This window comes from Electrophorus electricus, chromosome 3 (genome assembly GCF_013358815.1).
Source record: "Electrophorus electricus isolate fEleEle1 chromosome 3, fEleEle1.pri, whole genome shotgun sequence".
NCBI classification, from domain to species: Eukaryota; Metazoa; Chordata; class Actinopteri; order Gymnotiformes; family Gymnotidae; genus Electrophorus; species Electrophorus electricus.
Genome location: NC_049537.1, coordinates 17,720,043 through 17,738,291, shown reverse-complemented (window position 1 = coordinate 17,738,291; position 18,249 = coordinate 17,720,043). Strand labels below are relative to the sequence as shown.

Genomic DNA, 18,249 nt, shown 5'->3' with positions numbered 1-18,249 from the left:
CTTTTTGTAAAAAGTCTTACAGTTTAAACAATGGCACTGATTTAGGGGGGCTTTAAAGTTCTTTAGCCCCCACTGCCAAATACGCATACAGTATTCGTTTAAATCGTTCATTCTATCTTATTCAGCCCTGCCATCGTGTCTCCAAATTCACAATATTCTGATAAGCACATTAAGACCACCGAAGACTGTAAATTCAACATAAATATAATACATAATTTGTTCTGTTATAGCAGAGGAACCCTGGTGACTTTTGAACAAATGCTAATGTAATGTTACTTAAGCTGTTGGTGAAGATTAATGAATGAATGAATGAAGTGTCCTTAAGCCAAAGAGGAGTTTTGTTACTTTAAATTGAGAAGTACTTATTACTAGGGCACAGGCACCACATTACTGTGTCCTACTGATGTATAAGAATTCTGCATTACTATAATGTTACTGATGAACACTGATGCCCCATCAGTATACTGTAACTGATTGATAGTGGGAAATACACGGCAGTAGTAGTTACCCAATGGTACTAGTGGTTTTTGGATCAGTGATGAACCTGTAGGGGATCAAGCTGTTATCCAGTCACACAGAGCAGGTCCAGACTTTTAATCCTGGTGCAGAAGCTTTAATTACAGAGCAGAGGTCGAGTGCTTCCTAGCTCACAACGTTTCCTGGTTTAGGTCTCTCTCAAATAGGGAAACAGAGTGGAGCCTCTCACATAGGCTTTTCCTATTTTACCCTCTTCTGCTGCAGACTAAGAATCAATTAGCTCTCTGGGGGCCTATCACCTCATCGTCTTCCTGTCAGAAGCAAGGAGGATACATTTTCTTCCAGCTCCTCTGGAGATACAGGGAAGAGTATTAAAGATGTCTGTCATTGGAGAATGTTAAAACTGTCCAATTATTTTAAGTGGAATTCTTCAGGACGAAGTCTGCAATGCTTGGCAGCAATTGGGGCGTCTGCTTTTTCTGTAATGAGTGTCAACTAGAATGAGTTCAAAATGGAAGGGTGTTGGTAAGCCAGAGAGGCAGGCACCATACACAATGTACCAAAAGGGGGCAATCAAGAGCATACCTCAAGTTCACTCTACTGTATTTGCCTCAGTAATGTGATGCCGGTAAAGGAGCCTTTGATTTAGGGTAGTGGAGTGTGTAGTGTAAGGTGAAGTGAATATCTACTTAAAGCAGACCTGGGTTGCTTTCAAATAAAACATATTATCTTAGAATTCCAAGAGTACTGATGCCAATTCTTATGGTCATAAATTATACAAGATTAAAATAAATTCATGATTTAAAATAATTTGGCAGATTAAATGAGAGCAACAGGAGACAACCCAAGGCATGCAGTCTACATGCAGTACAGCCAGTCTAAGAGGACTCACCTCATCGTTCTCTAATCTTCTCATCTCCATTATAGTCCTGCTTGGCTAAATCGGTTAATTCAGCCATCTTCAGCAGCTCCATGCCTTAACTGGTGCTCCATCAGTGGTTGCAGTAGTGTGGGCTCTAACACCTCCAACCTGCTCATCTATGTATTACACAGGGAAGAGAACACTCTGCTCAAGATAAAGACCCCAGGTGATAAAGTTTTCGGGTTCTGTACAACAAGACTTATCAAGTTCTGCAGCCTGCGAGCCTTTCACAGACAAACCAGCCTCATTCCATCCATCTGCACCCAGGCCAAGGCCAGACAGTTAGCCCCCTGGGAGCAGTGGTTACCAAGTAGAGGCCAGCATGAAGGAGCCCAGCTTGGGATGCGCTTAAAGGATGTGCAGGCATTCCCAAAGACTGTACGAAGGGGATATCGAGATATGAATATCAACCACATGAGTTCATGGGAGGCATGAGTTAAACAAGGTCAAGGTTAAGCACACAGCCATTATGTTCAAGAAAAAAGAGAAAGAGATGGCTTTCCCTAGATTGGATCTCATTCTCCATGAAGAGAATATGGAGGTGTGGTTGAGGTGTGGTACAAAGCTCCATCAGAAACCCCAGCAGAATTAGCCTCATTGCCTAGGGACATCAACATGATGAGTCTTCCCTGCTTCCAAACAAAACCTTCTGCTTTATGTGACTGTAAAAATTTTCACTTCTTCAGGCATTGAGAAGCTTTGTCCATGGAGATGCATTGTCCATTATATGAGCGGTAGAGTAGTAAACAATGCAGGCCGTACCTGACTCATCCTCTGAACCAGTGAATTGAGCTTTTAGCAGCAGGAACACTGGACTGCTGCATTACACTGCACACTCAGACACTGCACTTTACTGCACAGACTGAATTTAAAACAATAATGAAAAACAAGCTGCAGAACTGTAGTTTTCCAAATATTCTTTCAGCATATGCAAGAGAACTGTAAGTATCAAGGTCCATTTTGAAAGAGGCATATCATTTGAACTGTCAACTCAAAAAAAATCTAACTAAAGAAAATGGATTGAACCTGTTACGTTTCAGGCTGTATAGACCAAGTAATGGTCCACTAATTTGATCCATTTTTATGTTACTGGCTGAACTGTGTATGTCATACTTGATGTTTGCTTTTGCTTTGGCTCCATGATATTGCTTTCTGTTGTGAATGCCATTCACAAAATATTGTTGAAAAACATTAAAAAAACAATGCAGCATATTGGCTTCTAATTCTCCCTGGACAGTTTATATGATAAATCCACATGTATCAGCAAGCATTCTGTAGTGAAACAGAAAAACCACATTTCCGTAATTTACTGTCTGATTAAAATGGAGCCTTTGCCGTCACCTTAGCAACTGGTTGAAAAAAGGTGGGCGTTGTGGGGGCAGAGAAATGTGCCTGTGTAACTACAAGAAGTGTGTGTGTGTGAAAAAAGAGGGAGAAGGAGAGATAGAGAAAGTGTCTGTGTGCCTGTCAGTAACAAAAGCATGTTCCTGTGATGTCTCTCAAAATGGGGTTTGGTTTCCAGTTGATGCAAAACAAATACATAGAATAACTGTAATAAGTGTCTAATTTGCTGTTATAATGATAAGCCATAGCATATATTTTCATTCATTTCAAGTTGCCTAGTAACTAAGTATTATGCACATCAATTGTAAAGATATCGTTTTACAGCTGTGAACAAGCAATATTTGCTGTGAGAGTTCTGGCATACAACTGTAGTAAATATATGAAATCTGCAGTAGAAAGAGAACAGTTAAATTATGTCTGCACACCGCTCTTATAAATATGAATGAGGGTGTGAACATTTTGGGCATAATCTCACTCCTACAATATTGAGAGAGAGAACGAAATCAATCCGTTAAGCAATCAGCTTCAAAGAGATGAAAACTGTATACCTTGTCCCTCTATCAACAGATGAGGCCACCTGTTCATCCGACACCTCTCTCTCACTCACATGCCCTCTCTTTCTCTCACATACACCCTCACACTTTCCCACTCCCTCCCATTTCTCTCTTTCTCTCTCTCTCTCTCTCTGCTGTTTTTTAGGCTCTGTTCAGTTACTGAGTGAGTCTCTCAGGGTGGGGAGGTGAATAGTGTGTATTGCTCTATATCTGCAGTGTGACAGCAAAAAAAAAAATCGCTTTCATGTTTCCTCCCCTCCTTATATGCAAAGCTCGTTGTAGAAGTAGAAAAGAGACCAGCAAAGAGAGAGAGGCATTCAGAGAGGTACAGCGAGAGAGAGAGCAAGAGAAGCAGTCAGATTGTGCGTCAGTCAGATTGTGCAGTGAAGGGTTGCCTTTGGCAGAGAGCAGATTGCTGTATGTTTGTTATCTCTTTTTTTGCATTAACCCTGCAGGCATCTGATGAAGAGATGCAGACCATGAGGTAAGCCCTTCTTTTCTTTCCTCCCCTCTCTGCTCCCCTCTTTCTCTCCTTTCTCTTTCATGCCCATCTCAGTCACTGCTGAGCTTCTGAATGCTTGTCAAAGCAGTTTTACAGTGCATTGCAGGGGGCCAGTTCTTTGCCACAGTACGTAGTGTTCCCCTGCTTCTATTTGCAGAAAATTAGGCCGTGTAGAATGGGAAGATATATGTACAAGAACATTCATGATGTCTTCAAAGCTGGATATTTTTTGCTTAGTGCTCATGTGTGAGTGTGCGTTTAGTGCTGAGTGCCTGTTTGTGTGAATGTGTCTCAGTCCATGGCTCTATGTATCTCTCTTCTCTGCTATGAAGATCTAAGTCTTCTTCTAAGTCATAAAGGCACAGGGCAGGAGGTGTGTTTGTTGAGAATGTTATAGGTGTTTGTGTGTAGAAAGCATTACAGGAGATGGAGCTTTACAGTTGGGTAGAGGCAGGACTCTTGCTGCTTGTTAAAATGAGCTTCAGTTTGTGGTTCTGTCAGTCTTCCCTTTCTCTGTACCATTATTTCCATGTGACTCCTGTGCTTATGCCACAAAGGCTGGCAGGATTTTATGGTGGAATACATCCCCACTTCACATTAATTACAGAACATGAGCTGAAGTGTTTTAACTGGTAATCTCCTGATGGGCATTTACATTCTAGCATCAGTCTGCATATATAAAAAGAACACAGCATGAAATGCAAATGTGAAATCTTAAAGCTTCCCTTCTGTGCTCTAAGAATTACGGTCATGACACACACTGTACTCAGCAGGACCCAAGATCCCATTGTAAAGATGCAGAATGAGCAAAGCAAATCCTTTAGAACAGCTTATGTGCTGCTTCTGCAAGAGGAGATTGGGAGATGTTCTATTTACAGAGCATGGGAAGGGCAAAGGGCAAAGATGTGTAGCATCAAATCACAGATAAACAACTTAGTGGAAACTAGTGTAGGGGGCGTCTTGTAGACGCTTTTAAAGTGCAACAACACCTAATCCAACACCACACTGCAGCAATATAAACTAGTATATCAAAAATAAATGCTCATTCATTATTTAATCAGAAGAAGCTGGTCTGCAGACTCCTAAAGTGTCATGGTAATTATTTCCCACAGAACAAATGTCCTATCTTAACACAAGTGACTTTGAAAAGGCACATTCAAATGTTTTCTTTTAATATCATTAAGGAATGTATTAGAATACTTTTTAACACTAAATATAAATAGCAGACTAACACCACTACCTATAAAGACACATTTTAAGGATGGGTTATCTTTGGAGGTCTTAGAGGTTAGGTAGGACTTTCCATTAACAAATAAACAATAGAAGCCTTTGTAACCCAACAGATACAACTATATTAAGTTCTAAACTAAAATTAGCTGGTAATCAAGGATCTTTGCAGAACTCCATAAAGAAAACCTACAGTAGATGAAACCTATAAATGGTTTCCATCATCCTGATCATTGCATTGCATTCCGCCACTCTGAAAGTATTCATTTGTTAAATGGAGTTGTGGGAAATTACACAACTACCTAAATAGGTTTATATTTAGGTGATTCATTTCAATGATGTTATGAAAATTGTTAAAGTCATATGACTGTGAACTAATAACTGATTGGATAGGATAGCAATTACGATAGCAATGACCATCACCTCTGTTCTGGGATGGTCAGTGCAACCTCTTTGAGTTCTCTTTTAAATCAAGACCCTTCAATTTAAGTTGTGTGCCATTTGTTATCTTCAAAGGAGTATCCCTTCTCCTTTAAATGTAGGTAAACTGCTTCCATACTATACTTACAGAGAGGTTCTTTTTTTCTGATGTGCATGACTCATCACAGTTTTACTACATATATTATTATTTTGCTTGGCTTATGATTTTACCTTTTGGTACACAAGATTCTGCCATAGAAGGCATGGTCTTTAAGTTATCTAATAGGATGGATCTATTGACAACTATTTTACTCATGCTGATACTACTGATTGCATAATTAGCTAGCTAATTAATGCTGGCTAGAAGTAAAATGTACACTGCAAATAAAGTTGTTGCCTGTTTCCTGTAACAATAGTTTTAACTATGTGATAGGCAACTAACTTTTATTTATAAATGTATTTGGTCCACCATAAGTTTGAGGACCAAGATTATTGCATTGCCTTCTACTGAGAGTACATACAATGCTACCTTTACATTTGGGTGAAATAGCACAGCCTTTGTCTTTGGAGCTTTTCAATAGCATTTACACAGGGCTAAGTTAGGGTTAACCCTATCTAGGACACTACTTTCCAAATGGAATGCAGGATAATGGTTTGGAATGGTTTACAGCTTGGTTAATTTGAACTTTTGATATGGTTAAAGGTTTTATCTGTTTTAAAGTTTGGCCTAACTTTAGGATTTTGTCTGGATTTAATGTTTGATCTGGATTAGAGTTTTGCATATTGGGTTTAGGTCTGGAATAGAATTTGGTTTATTTCTCTTTCTCCCTCCATCCACCCAATCTCTAGTTCAGATAGACTGCAAGACTGAGAATTAATGCTTAAGTCTTTATTCTTTATTAGAGAAGTCAATGGTTCCCCAGAGATATCTGGATCCAGTGCAGTCTCACTATGGAATCGGGTGCTGTGGCTGCTTTATTCCTCCTTCATGTATTACACGCTAAGCAATGACACTTGATTTAAGAATATAACTAAAGTGGCTCCATTCTGGTAAAGTCAGGTTTGAATCATATTTAAGGTGAGTCTTTCACATTTGGTCACATTAGTGAAAGATGGTTAGAACCAAATCTATTTAAAAGGAAATTAATATTAAAATTTATTTTTGTTATGGCCAAAACTTGTTCCCAATTCTGTTTGATTAAATTCAGACATGGATCAGGTCAGTTAACACTCTTGATCTCTTTCACCTCTGTCTGTCTGTCTGTCTGTCTGTCTGTCTCTCTCTCTCTCTCTCTCTCTCTCTCTCTCTCTCTCTGGGGTGTGTGTGAGTGTGTGAGTGTGTGAGTGTGTGAGTGTGCGAGTGAGTGAGAGATAGAAAGAGAATCCTGGATATGTGTGTGAGAGAGAGAGTATCTTGGATTACTCAACATGTATTTTTATTGTAGCCTGCCAGTACTGTGTAGATTCTTGTGTTTGAATTTGTAAAGCCATGTTTACATTTTTACAAATTTATTTCAAATTTTATTTCAAAGATATCTAAGATAACACCTTTCATTGCATTTGCTTTACATATGTAAATATTCTATACCAAATTTAAGTAGTAGACATTTTATACCATTGTTTCTAAACTATGAAAATATACTAAGAGGCTCAGACACCTACTCTTTCAAAATCCCAAATTGGGGGTTTTAATTTGGAGTTGCCTCATCCCATTGTGGCAGGGTTTATGCTTCTGTTCAGCTATGAATGAGTGGGGACAAGATCAGAGAATGGGCTATTATATGTAGTTACAGAGATCATTGCACTTCATCCCAAAGGTTTGTAATGCATTTGCATGTCTTTGCTCCAATATTAATACTTACACTGCTCAAAAAATTAAGGGAATATTTAATCATCACAGTATAACACCAAGTCAATGAAATGTCAGTCTGGGGTGTGTTTCCAAATAATTCCAGATTAATCTTTGCAAACTTTATGGAAAAACATAATAACGTAATGTCAGTTTTGAGAGTGTTTGTCAAAGGCCTTCTTAGTCTCCAAAATTACAAATGAGTTTTAAGTAGTTCTTAGTTGTCTCTGCCTATGGATCTGAGCTGGAACAGCACTGCCAGTCAAAAACTGAACAACTGATTTTCATACATTTTCTCATCATACCAAATGTATCATTATGAAAATAATTATTATAAAAACTAATAAGTATTAAACTTACTGTTATAAAAAAACATGAAAAAGATTACACTTTCAATTCCTACCTATCACAAATTGAGCTTATAAATAGGTACACAATTAACCTTTCAGGCTTTAGACAATGAAGCATGGCAAACTGGCAGCACTAACATAACTTTTCCCTAGAGAAGCTCAGCCCAAATGTAAGAAGAAATAAAAGCAAAACCCAAAACACCAAAAATACTCTTTTGTCAGAGAAAAAAGAAAAACTCAGGGAACATTTACATTTACATTTATGGAATTTAGCAGACACTCTTATCCAGAGCGACTTACAAAAGTGCTTTGTCATTTACTCATAGAATATATACAAGTACAGTATAGTAGGTTAGAATTAAACATATCAATGAACTAGAATACAGGGATGAATACTGATACCTAGAAGTGCAAAATACATAAGGTCTACCTTAAACAATGATAAGTGCTATAAACAATAAGTGCAAGAGTTTGTTAAAAAGCATAAATAGTGCCCTACGATAAATACTAAATTAGTCAGTAAGGAAGCAGTGTCAATTGACCTTTAAATATTCTGCAAATAGATGGGTCTTAGTGTGCTTTTGAAGACTGCAAGGGACTCTGCTGTCTAGACAGCAAGCGGGACTTCATTCCACCATCTTGGAGCCAGGACAGAAAATAGTCTCGATGCTTGTCGTCCATGAGACCTGAAGCAAGGTATTTCAAGCCAAGCCGTACTTGAGGTTCGAAGTACTAGAGGTACAGATTGGGTTTTGACCATTGACCTCATGTATGAAGGGGTTGGTCCATTTTTGAATTTGTAGGCAAGCATCAAGGTTTTAAATCTGATGCATGCAGCTACAGGGAGCCAATGAAGGGAGCGCAGCAGTGGAGTAACGTGTGAACTTCGGAAAATTGAAGACCAGTTGTGCTGCTGCATTCTGGACAAGCTGTAGAGATTTGATGGCTCTTAGAGGAAGATCAGCAAGTAGCGAGTTGCAGTAGTCTAGCTTTGAGATCACAAGAGACTGCACAAGCACCTGGGTAGCTTCCTGCGCAAGAAAGGGTCGAATCCTTCCTTTGTTACAAAAGAGGAATCTGCAAGACCAGGTTAGATTAGAAACATGAGTTGAGAACGACAACTGGTTGTCCAAAGTTATGCTACGGGCGGCTTCGGATGGTGATACCAGGGAGTTCTCAAAGCAAACAGTGAGGTCATGGTAAGGGTTGGGAGTGCCTGGGATGAACAGAAGCTCAGTTTTACTGGGGTTGAGCTTCAAGTGGTGGGCTGTCATCCATGATGCAATGTCACTCAAGCATGCTGAGATATGTCTGGAGACCTGCATGTCAGAGTGTGGAAAAGAAAGGAATAATTGAGTGTCATCGGCATAGCAGTGGTAGGAGAAGCCATGAGAAGATATTACATCACCAAGAGAACGAGTATACAAAGAGAAGAGAAGGGGGCCCAATACTGAGCCTTATGGAACACCAGTGGAGAGTCTACAAGGTTTGGATGTGGATCCTCTCCATGTCACCTGATAGGACCGTCCATCCAGATAGGACTGAAACTATCTCCAAGCAGAGCCAGTCACACCAAGCCTGGAAAGAACAGAGAGAAAGATTTTGTGGTTCACTGTGTCAAAGGCTGCTGAAAGGTCTAGAAGAATCAAAACAGATGACTGTTTGGCAGCTTTAGCAGCATGAAGTTTCTCAGTTACCACTATGAGGGCCATTTCTGTAGAATGTGCCAACTGATTGGGATCATGCAGCTGGTTCTGGGTGAGAAAAAGAGACAATTGATTATAAACTGCTCATTCAAGGGCTTTTGAGAGGAAAGAAAAGTGATACTGGTCTGTAGTTGGTAACGCTGGAGCTGTCAAGTGTGGCCTTCTTGAGAATTGGTACCATCCTGGTGTTTTTGAATGCAGTAGGCACGTATCCAGAAGATAAGAAGTTCTTGATGATGACAGAGATAAAAGGAAGCAGATCTCTTGCGATAGTCTGGAACAGAGCAGAAGGAATTGGATCCAGCGGACATGTAGTTGGATTGCTGGAAGTCAGGAGTTGAAGAATTTAATCTGTGGAGAGAGGAGAAAAAGAAGTCAGAGAGTTGGATGTTGGGGAATGCACATTAGTTGGAGGAGTGGGAACAGAGGAAAAGGACTGGTAGATTGCTACAACCTTCTCCTCAAAGAAGGTGATAAAATCTTCCGGAGTAAGAGATGAGGCGGGGTGGGGGGTATTTAAGGAGAGAAGAAAAAATAGTGAAGAGCTTGTGTGGATCAGATGATGATGATTCGAATTTCTCTCTGTAGTAGGATGACTTTGCAGATGTTACTTCCAGTGATAACTTGGAAAGGAGAGACTTGTATGAGCTAAGGTCTGACTCTAAGTGAAATTTCCTCCACCACATCTCTGCAGTCCTTAGTTCTCTCCTGTGGCAGTGAAGTGTTTCTGTTAGCCAGGGGGCAGGTGGGGAGGACTTAGCAGGTCTAGAGGGGAGAGGGCACAGAAGATTAATTGATGAGGAGAGTGTAGAAATGAAAGTATTTTCAACTGTATCCAAAAAGAGAGAGGATAGAGAGTCAGGGTGAGGAAGTCTGGACAAAATAGTAGAAATAAAGGGAAGAGGGAGTTAGGAAGTGCAGACTGCGATGGAGGAAGGAGGAACATGTTGGAGAGGACTAGATGGAAAGAGAAGGAAGGGAGAGAGAGAAGGATAGAAAGTGATGGTCCGAGAGGTGGAGGGGGGTGACTGCAATGTCCGATGTTGTGGTGATACGGGTGAAGATCAGGTCCAGAACATTGCCTGCTTTGTGAGTTGGAGGAGAGTGGTTGAGAGTGAGGTCAAATGCTGTCAGCAGCAGAAGAATACAGGAGGAATGCACCTTGTCTGATGAAAGGTTGAAGTCACCAAGGAGAATGAGTGGATTTCCTTCAATGGGGAAATGACTCAGAAGGATGTTAAGCTCATCAGTGAAGTGATCTAGGGAACCTGGAGGGTGGTAGATGACAATGATAAGAAGTTTGGTGGGGAAAGACACTGTAATGGCATGAAATTCAAAAGAGGAGATGGAAAGTGTAGAGAAAGAAAGTGGAGTGAAACGCCACTCTCGAGACATTAGTAAACCTGTGCCCCCACCCCTGCCAAGAACCTCAGAGAATGCGTAAATGAAAAGGCAGAGGACAGAGCTGGAGTTGCCGAGTTTTCAGGGGTGATCCATGTTTCTGTCAGAGCCAGGAAGTGGAGGAAGTGGAGGGATGCTAATGCTGAGATGAAGTCAGCCTTCTGGACAGCAGATTGGCAATTCCAGAGCCCTCCTGCCACCACAATATGTGATGGTGTGAAACGTTGTGAGTCAGTAAGGTTGCTGAGATTGCGATGTCTATGATTGTGTCAAGGAGATCTGTAGGATATGTGAACAGGAATTGTGAAGCACATTTCAGATGCTTGATTTGTGGATGTATGAAATAAAGGATTGAAATAATATGAGAAGATAATTAGATGAGTTTGTGAAGTCCTGTAGGTGAGATGTAGATGAACTGATTGAGAACACCACCAAACCTTCTCCAGATGTTGATTAGGAGTTGTCCTAATAAGTGCTGAGCCCGCCCCTCAATTCACACCTAAGGTCAGGGCGAAACTACACTTGTAATGAGTAATTACCACTACCAAGCAACTAACAACTAGGTTTAGACAACAAGCCTTGAATTTCACAGAATCTAAGACAAAAATAAGTGAACTCAGAGCCTACCTTAACCAAACAGATAATAATCCAATGAGACAAACCAGTTCAACCAGTTTTTTTGTTCAACAAACAAACAAACAAACAAAAAGATTAAAATAATAAATGCAGCAGTCCTGGATCATCTCCTGGGCCTTCCAGGACAGAGCCCAGTCAAAGAGTTCCACCTGAACAGGATACTCCACAAAATACTTCTGTGTGTAGTGCAGAGTTAATTGCCCTTGTAAAGAAAGGCTACAGGTAGAAAAAGAGCAGCTACAGATAAAATGTGAAATTCTCCAACAGAGGAAGAGTCACCATAAATAGAGGGCCAAATTTGACATCATGGCCAGTTTCGGTGGCTCAGTTTCAGTTGATCAATTATATCACCCTCTAAACAAGGTGAGATACCTAACCAAGGAACAATAGTAAATGCGAATATACTTTACTGATTTCTGACTAAAGGATCTTCTAAATGCTTCATATTTTGTGGCACTGTCATTCATTTTAAAATGTTCCTTCCAGTGCTGTAGACATGTGACAGGCAATGAAAAAAGATGCAAGAACAAGATTTATTTCTATGATTGTTGCATTACATTATTTATGTTTCAAGTGGTGGCCACCAATAGTTTATTGAAAGTAAAAGTACCACAATAAATACCTAGGAATCTACATTATGTTTAAAACTAAAACAAAAACCCAACAACAAACACAGGTCACTTATACAAAATTATTATTATTATTATTATTATTATTATTATTATTATTATTTATATTGTGCCTTTCACAAAAAAGTCAAGGACGCTTTACAAACATGGGAAATGGAAATACTGTGAAAAGAGGTGAGATTTGAAATGCGATTTAAAGGTAGAGAGAGAGGAACAGAAGTAAATAGGTGTAGGAAGGGAGTTCCAGAAGGAAGGTGCTACAACACAAAATGACTGGCCACCCACCCACTGTTTACAGCCTAAACCTGGGGACAGTGAAGAGACCTGAATCAGAGGACCTTAATGAGTGAGACAGAATGTGCGGGTGGAGTAGGTTAGCAATATAAGAGGGTGCAAGGCCATGGCGTGCTTTGAAGGTTAGCAGAAGAATTTTAAATTGAATACATTTAGCTATTCGTAACCAGTGTAACTGAAGGATGGGGTTGATATGCACTGATTTCTTTGTGGGGACCAAGACTCTAGCTGCAGCATTTTGTATACGCTGAAGGGGTAGAGAGATGTAGAAGGTAAACCATAAAGAAGTGAATTGCAATAATTTAACCTAGAGGTAATGAATGCGTGAAAGAGGAGCTCGGAGTCTTTAAGCATCATCACAGAGTACAGGCGGGCAATATTTCGGAGATAGAAGTATGCAGACTTAGTCAATGATTTAATTTGTGGTTCAAATGACAGACACATGTCAAAAAGAATGCCAAATTTCACGCAGTGGTAGAGGAGCTAACAAAAGTATTCGCTGATGACCAGTACAGAGTTGGAAAATGAAGATTTATTGCTTGTAAACCGAAATTCAGTCTTGTGTGCATTAAGCTGTAAAAAGTTTGAACAAAGAAAAATAATTTAGTTCTTGAATTCAATTGTACAGGGCAGGAGTAGGGAATGGTACAGAAGGATTAATATTCACATACATTTGTTTGTTGTCAGCATAGCAATGAAAGTTATGATTGTGATGACGATTGATATCACCAAGGGGCAGGAAGTAAATGTGACGTGGCAGATAAATTCAGACACTAACAGATAAAAAAGGTTTGGGTTTAATCAGAAGATCCAGATCTGTAGTAGGTAAACAAGCAAGGGTCAGAGCTAGAAAGATGAAGCCAGAGATAATCACGAACAGGAAGATACGCAGTCCAGGAAGTAAAGCAGAAGGCAAATAAAAGCAGGAAGACAAATCCAACAGGGCAGACAAAGAACAGTCAAGAGTAATACAAAAACAAGATCCGAAACACGATAAGGCAAACATCAGAAAACCGCTCAGTATGCACAGTAATAACTGGAGGCAATACTTCGCAAAGAGGAGATGGACTTGACAGGTTTAAATATACTGGGTAAAGAGAAACAGGTAAGACTAATAGTCTGGTGATGATGATCTTGTGAATTGTCTTTGACTGGATGCGTTGTTATCTGGGTGATACACAGAATGTTGGGTGTTGTAGTGTGCTTGAGACACGGGCGGCATGACATTAAATGATAAAAAGAAAGGGTCCAAGAACACATCTTTGGGGAATACCCTGACCAACAATAGCTGTGTCGGACTTATACCTCCATATAGAAACAAATTAGCGCCTATCAGTTAGATAGAATTTAAACCAGGACAGTACAATACCAGTAAAATGATTTTTGAAACTCATGTAATTGAAATATTATGGTTAATTGTGTCAAAATTAACAGAATGGTAGCAGAACCAGAGTCAGAGTAAAGAAGGAGATCACTGAGAATAAGAAGAAGAGCTGTTTAAGTGCTATGATTGGGATGGAAACCTGACTGAAAAGTCTCCAAATAGATTGTTGGAGTTTAATAATAATAATAATAATAATTTCTACTCATTTTATTTTTATTATTTTGTGTACATTTAGGTGAAAATATTCCTTATCATTTGCCTTTGTGTTTCCAACCAGCATGGTAAAGTCCTTCTCTCCTCTCTACTTATAATTCGACAGGACGTTTTCAAGTTCAAGTTTGGTTTATTTGTCACGTACATAGTCATACACAGTATAACTCATAGTGAAATGGTTTGAGTGCTCTGTCCAAACAGGGAAAAAAACAGGGGTACACTTTCCTTACACTCTCTTCTCATCATCATCTTCCTCATCAGGAATACATATGTCAATGTGCACCACAGTGTTGTGCAGCATAGCATATGTAACAATGATGGCACTGCTATGTTCTGGTGAACACCAAAGCACCCTGATGATTTGTGTATGCACCCAAAATTCATTTTTCAAACTCCCAAAACTCTCTCAACAATACTGCTTTTTCTGTAGTGTGCCATCTTGTATCTCTCCCCAGCCTCAGTCTAGGAATTCAATACTGGATAGCTTTAGAGAGTATAACTGCTGTCACCCAGTACATAGTCAACAGCAAATGCACTGTCCCTTGCCATCTGACCCACTCCAGAATTGTCTCAGATGAAGGAATCATGAAAGCTCACAGGCGACAATGTCCATTAAAAATCCTTGGTGGTTGCACATGACCTGCACATTCAATGCAGAGAAGACTTTACAGCAGATGTAGTTAGAGCTCAATAGGCTGGGTGTGTACATGGGGATCAGCATGCCAACCACTGCACCAACAATTCCATGAATGTTTCCAGTTGCATGAAAACCTATATTGTTTTCATGCATTACATGTGCTAGTGAGTGGAAATGTTACATTTACAGCATTTAGCTAACACTCTTATTCAAAGTAACTTACAATTATGACTGAGTACAACTTGAGTAATTTAGGGTTAAGGGCTTTGATCAGGGGTCCAACACTGGCAATTTGGTGATGGTGGGGCTTGAACCAGTAGCCTTCTGATTACAAGTCCTTAACCAATGAGCCACCACTGCCCATTGTTATGCTATGCATATTAGTGCATGGTGCAGCAGCGTTTTAGTGACAGCATGCACACATTTACATCCAGCAACTTTGCTTAGCCCATGGGCATCATCAACAGTCTACAGAAATCCACCATTGGCATAAAATCAGAGGGCTGTCAGCAGCTGCATGGTGGGGCAAAGGGTCCCCTAGGTATTTGTCATGCAGCACATCATCAGGAAGATAAAGGGGGTTCATATTTAAACAGTGAGCTGCAATAAGAAGAATTGCCTGGCTTCATGGATTACATTATCATCTTAACAGATGACTCTGATTTCAAAACATTATTCTTTGTACAGCCACCATGTTCATCACACAAGCACCATTGTTAGCCTTACTATAGGTGACTTATATGTGTACATTTGATTGATCAATTTGATTTAGTGAAAAGATTTGTAGGCCAATTAGTAGCAACTTCTTACCAAAGAATACATGTAATAATTTACTACTATGCTGGAAAAAACCTTTAATTTAATTTAGATCATTTAAATGTGTATAATGCATTACGCACATGCACTTCACCGGCACCTTGGATCTTATGCAGAATGGAACTAACAAGAGATGCCATATTGAAAGTGACAAATAGAACCGAAGAAATAAATAAGATATTTAATAACAATCACAGAACAAAACAGAACAGGCAGGTTAACATATGAAAACAAGCTAATAAGGTGAGCATGGGAACAGGGAAAAGGGGCGTACACTAAGGGAAGACTAACGGAGAACAACAATGATAAACATAATGATGAGCAAAAAGACTTAGACAAGTGGGAATAACACAGAACCAGGCTACGTAAGATAAACAAAACAATATTCACGACAAAGAAAGATACATGTAACAGAACTAAACAAGGAAAGCAACAGACAGCGAGGGTAACTAAACAGAGAGCGCGGGAAGAAAACATGAGAACGTGGGGCGAGGAATGAGTAGCGAGATAAAACGGGATAACTAAACAAATATGAGTGAGGACAAACGAGATCTAACTAAACACAGACAGAGGAGCGAGGAGCTAGGACAAACAGGATCTTACTAGAAATGCAATGAGTGCGGACAAACGAGAATTAACCAGAAACCATGAAAGACAACCTTACCAAAAACAAAGAAAGACAAAAAGACAGTGACCAAAAACCAAGAGACATAAGAATGGGGTTTACATAGGACTACAATCAGGGACAAACTAGGAACAGCTGGACACAAAGGGGAGGAGACACGGAACCATGGAACCACTAGAAAACCTGGAAGTAACTATGTTGCCATGGAAACGGGGAATGCTCTGGTCTGCGAATGTGACAATGTGTACATTAAAAAAAATAATCTCCTGTACTTCAATCAAGAAAATTGTTTTGTTTCTTGTGAATGAAGTGATTTAAACCTTGGAATAAAATGAAACACTATATATGTTCATACTCAGAATTGAGCTAAGGACCTTCAATGTGGGAATCTGCAATACTATCCACTACACCATAGTACATACAGCCAATATTAATTTACTACTATGAACATTCTAACTACTTAATTCAAGCTAGTAGATTTTATTTTTGTTGGTTTTGGATATAGCAATTACATTGTAAAAAAATAAATATTAAGTTTCATGAATTCAAAAATATATATGGTAGTCCAGCACCTCAAGGTGTGCCATCTATATGCTATCATAAGAAGGTTTGCTGTGTCTCCCAGCACAGTCTAAAGAGCATGGAGATAACAGGGACATATCAGGGGCCATTATGCAAGGACAGCTGGACAGGCTTGTAGGAGAACATTGACTGAGCAGCAGTACTGGTATCTGTTCCTTTGTGCAAAGAGGAACAGGAGGAGTACTCCCAGAGCCCTAAAAAGTGACCTCCAGTGGGCTACTGGTGTGCATATTTCTGACCCAACTGCCATAAACAGCTTCCAAATGGGTGGCATGAGGGTCTGACATCCTCAAGTGGGACCTGATGTTCTCAAGAGAAGACCAGATTTGGCAGGTCTGCCACTGGTGCTCCGTTGTCTTCACAGATGAGAGCAAGTTTGCACCAAGTATGTGACAGACATGAAACAGTGGAGATGTTTTGGTGAATGTTATGCTGCCTGCAACATCATCCAGCATGACTAGTTTGGCGGTGGATCAGTGATGGTTGGCAGAGGCATATTTTAAGAGGGTCATACAAACCTCCATGTGACAGCCAATGGTACCCTGAGTGCTGTTAGGTATGGGGATAAACTCCTCAGAGTCATTCATGAGACCTTTCATTGTTGCACTGGGCCCTGGTTTCCTGGTGTTGCAGGACAATGCCCAGCCTCATGTGGCCAGAGAGTGTAGGCAGTTCCTAGATGATGAAGGCATTGATGCCCTGACTGTCCCTCTCATTCCTCAGACCCTGGTAGGAGATTCCCTGGAACACCATCCACCATTTTATCAGCACATAACCAGACATTGTCGGGAGTGCATACAGGTATATGGGGGCCATACACACTACTGAGTCACATTATGAGTTGCTGTGATCAAACTGGATCACCCAGTGATTTCTGTTTTTTACTTTAATTTTCAGTATGATTTTGAACCAGCCCTCAGTGGATTGATCATTTGGTTTCCTTTGACTGTTGTTACATCATTTTGTTCTCAACAAAATACATAATTTATATCAGTAAAGATCAAGATAAAGATTTCAACTTTAATCTTTTGTTCATTGAGATCTGATGTGTGATTTAAGTGTTCCCTTAATTTTTTTTTGGAGCAGTGTACTTACATTGGAACAGTGGTTGATTCTTCTTTCTCCACCACACAACTATATAGCTGGCATTATACACTGTAGATATTGTTCTGTTGGCATCAGCTAAATAATTTTGTCTGTCACATTGTCTGGTGGTGAAGATTATGTTCAGATCAATATTCATAAATCATGTTTCGACTGGTCCTGAGATCAGTGGGGGTTCACACCATCCAGCTACTCTTGGTTTTGTACATGGTGTGTGGCTGCCCTCCTGAAAATCCTTTTTGTAAAGATCTTCAAAAACATTTCAACATGTCAATGTTGCCTCCAGAGACATTCCAGAGTTTCGAAGTTGTCGTAGTACGTTCTATCCATGGATTGGCAATGCTTATGATTTACATGCTTTGAAACTTATTAGTCTGTGATTTTGTGAATTTCTACCAGCTTGCAACATAGCTGTTAAATGTATCAACATTTCCATTTTACAGATTTACCAGAACAGAAAGCTGACAAAATTAAAGACTGAGAATGGGGTATCCTGTAATGGTACCATGCTGAAAGTCACTGAGTCATGTGGTTTGGCCCACCACATGCAGTGGGAGGACCTTCATTTGTAACCATG

At 39.8% G+C, this 18,249-nt stretch overlaps 1 protein-coding gene across 1 annotated transcript in view; it reads left to right on the top strand.

Annotated features, from left to right (window-relative positions):
* Positions 1-3,487: 3,487 nt before the first annotated feature.
* Positions 3,488-18,249, top strand: part of si:dkey-174m14.3 (uncharacterized protein LOC563117 homolog) — a 74,620-nt gene continuing 59,858 nt past the window's right edge. Inside the window, exon 1 of the mRNA XM_027003963.2 lies at positions 3,488-3,781. The gene's annotated coding sequence lies outside the window, so the exon portion shown is untranslated. The remainder of the gene's footprint in view (positions 3,782-18,249) is intronic.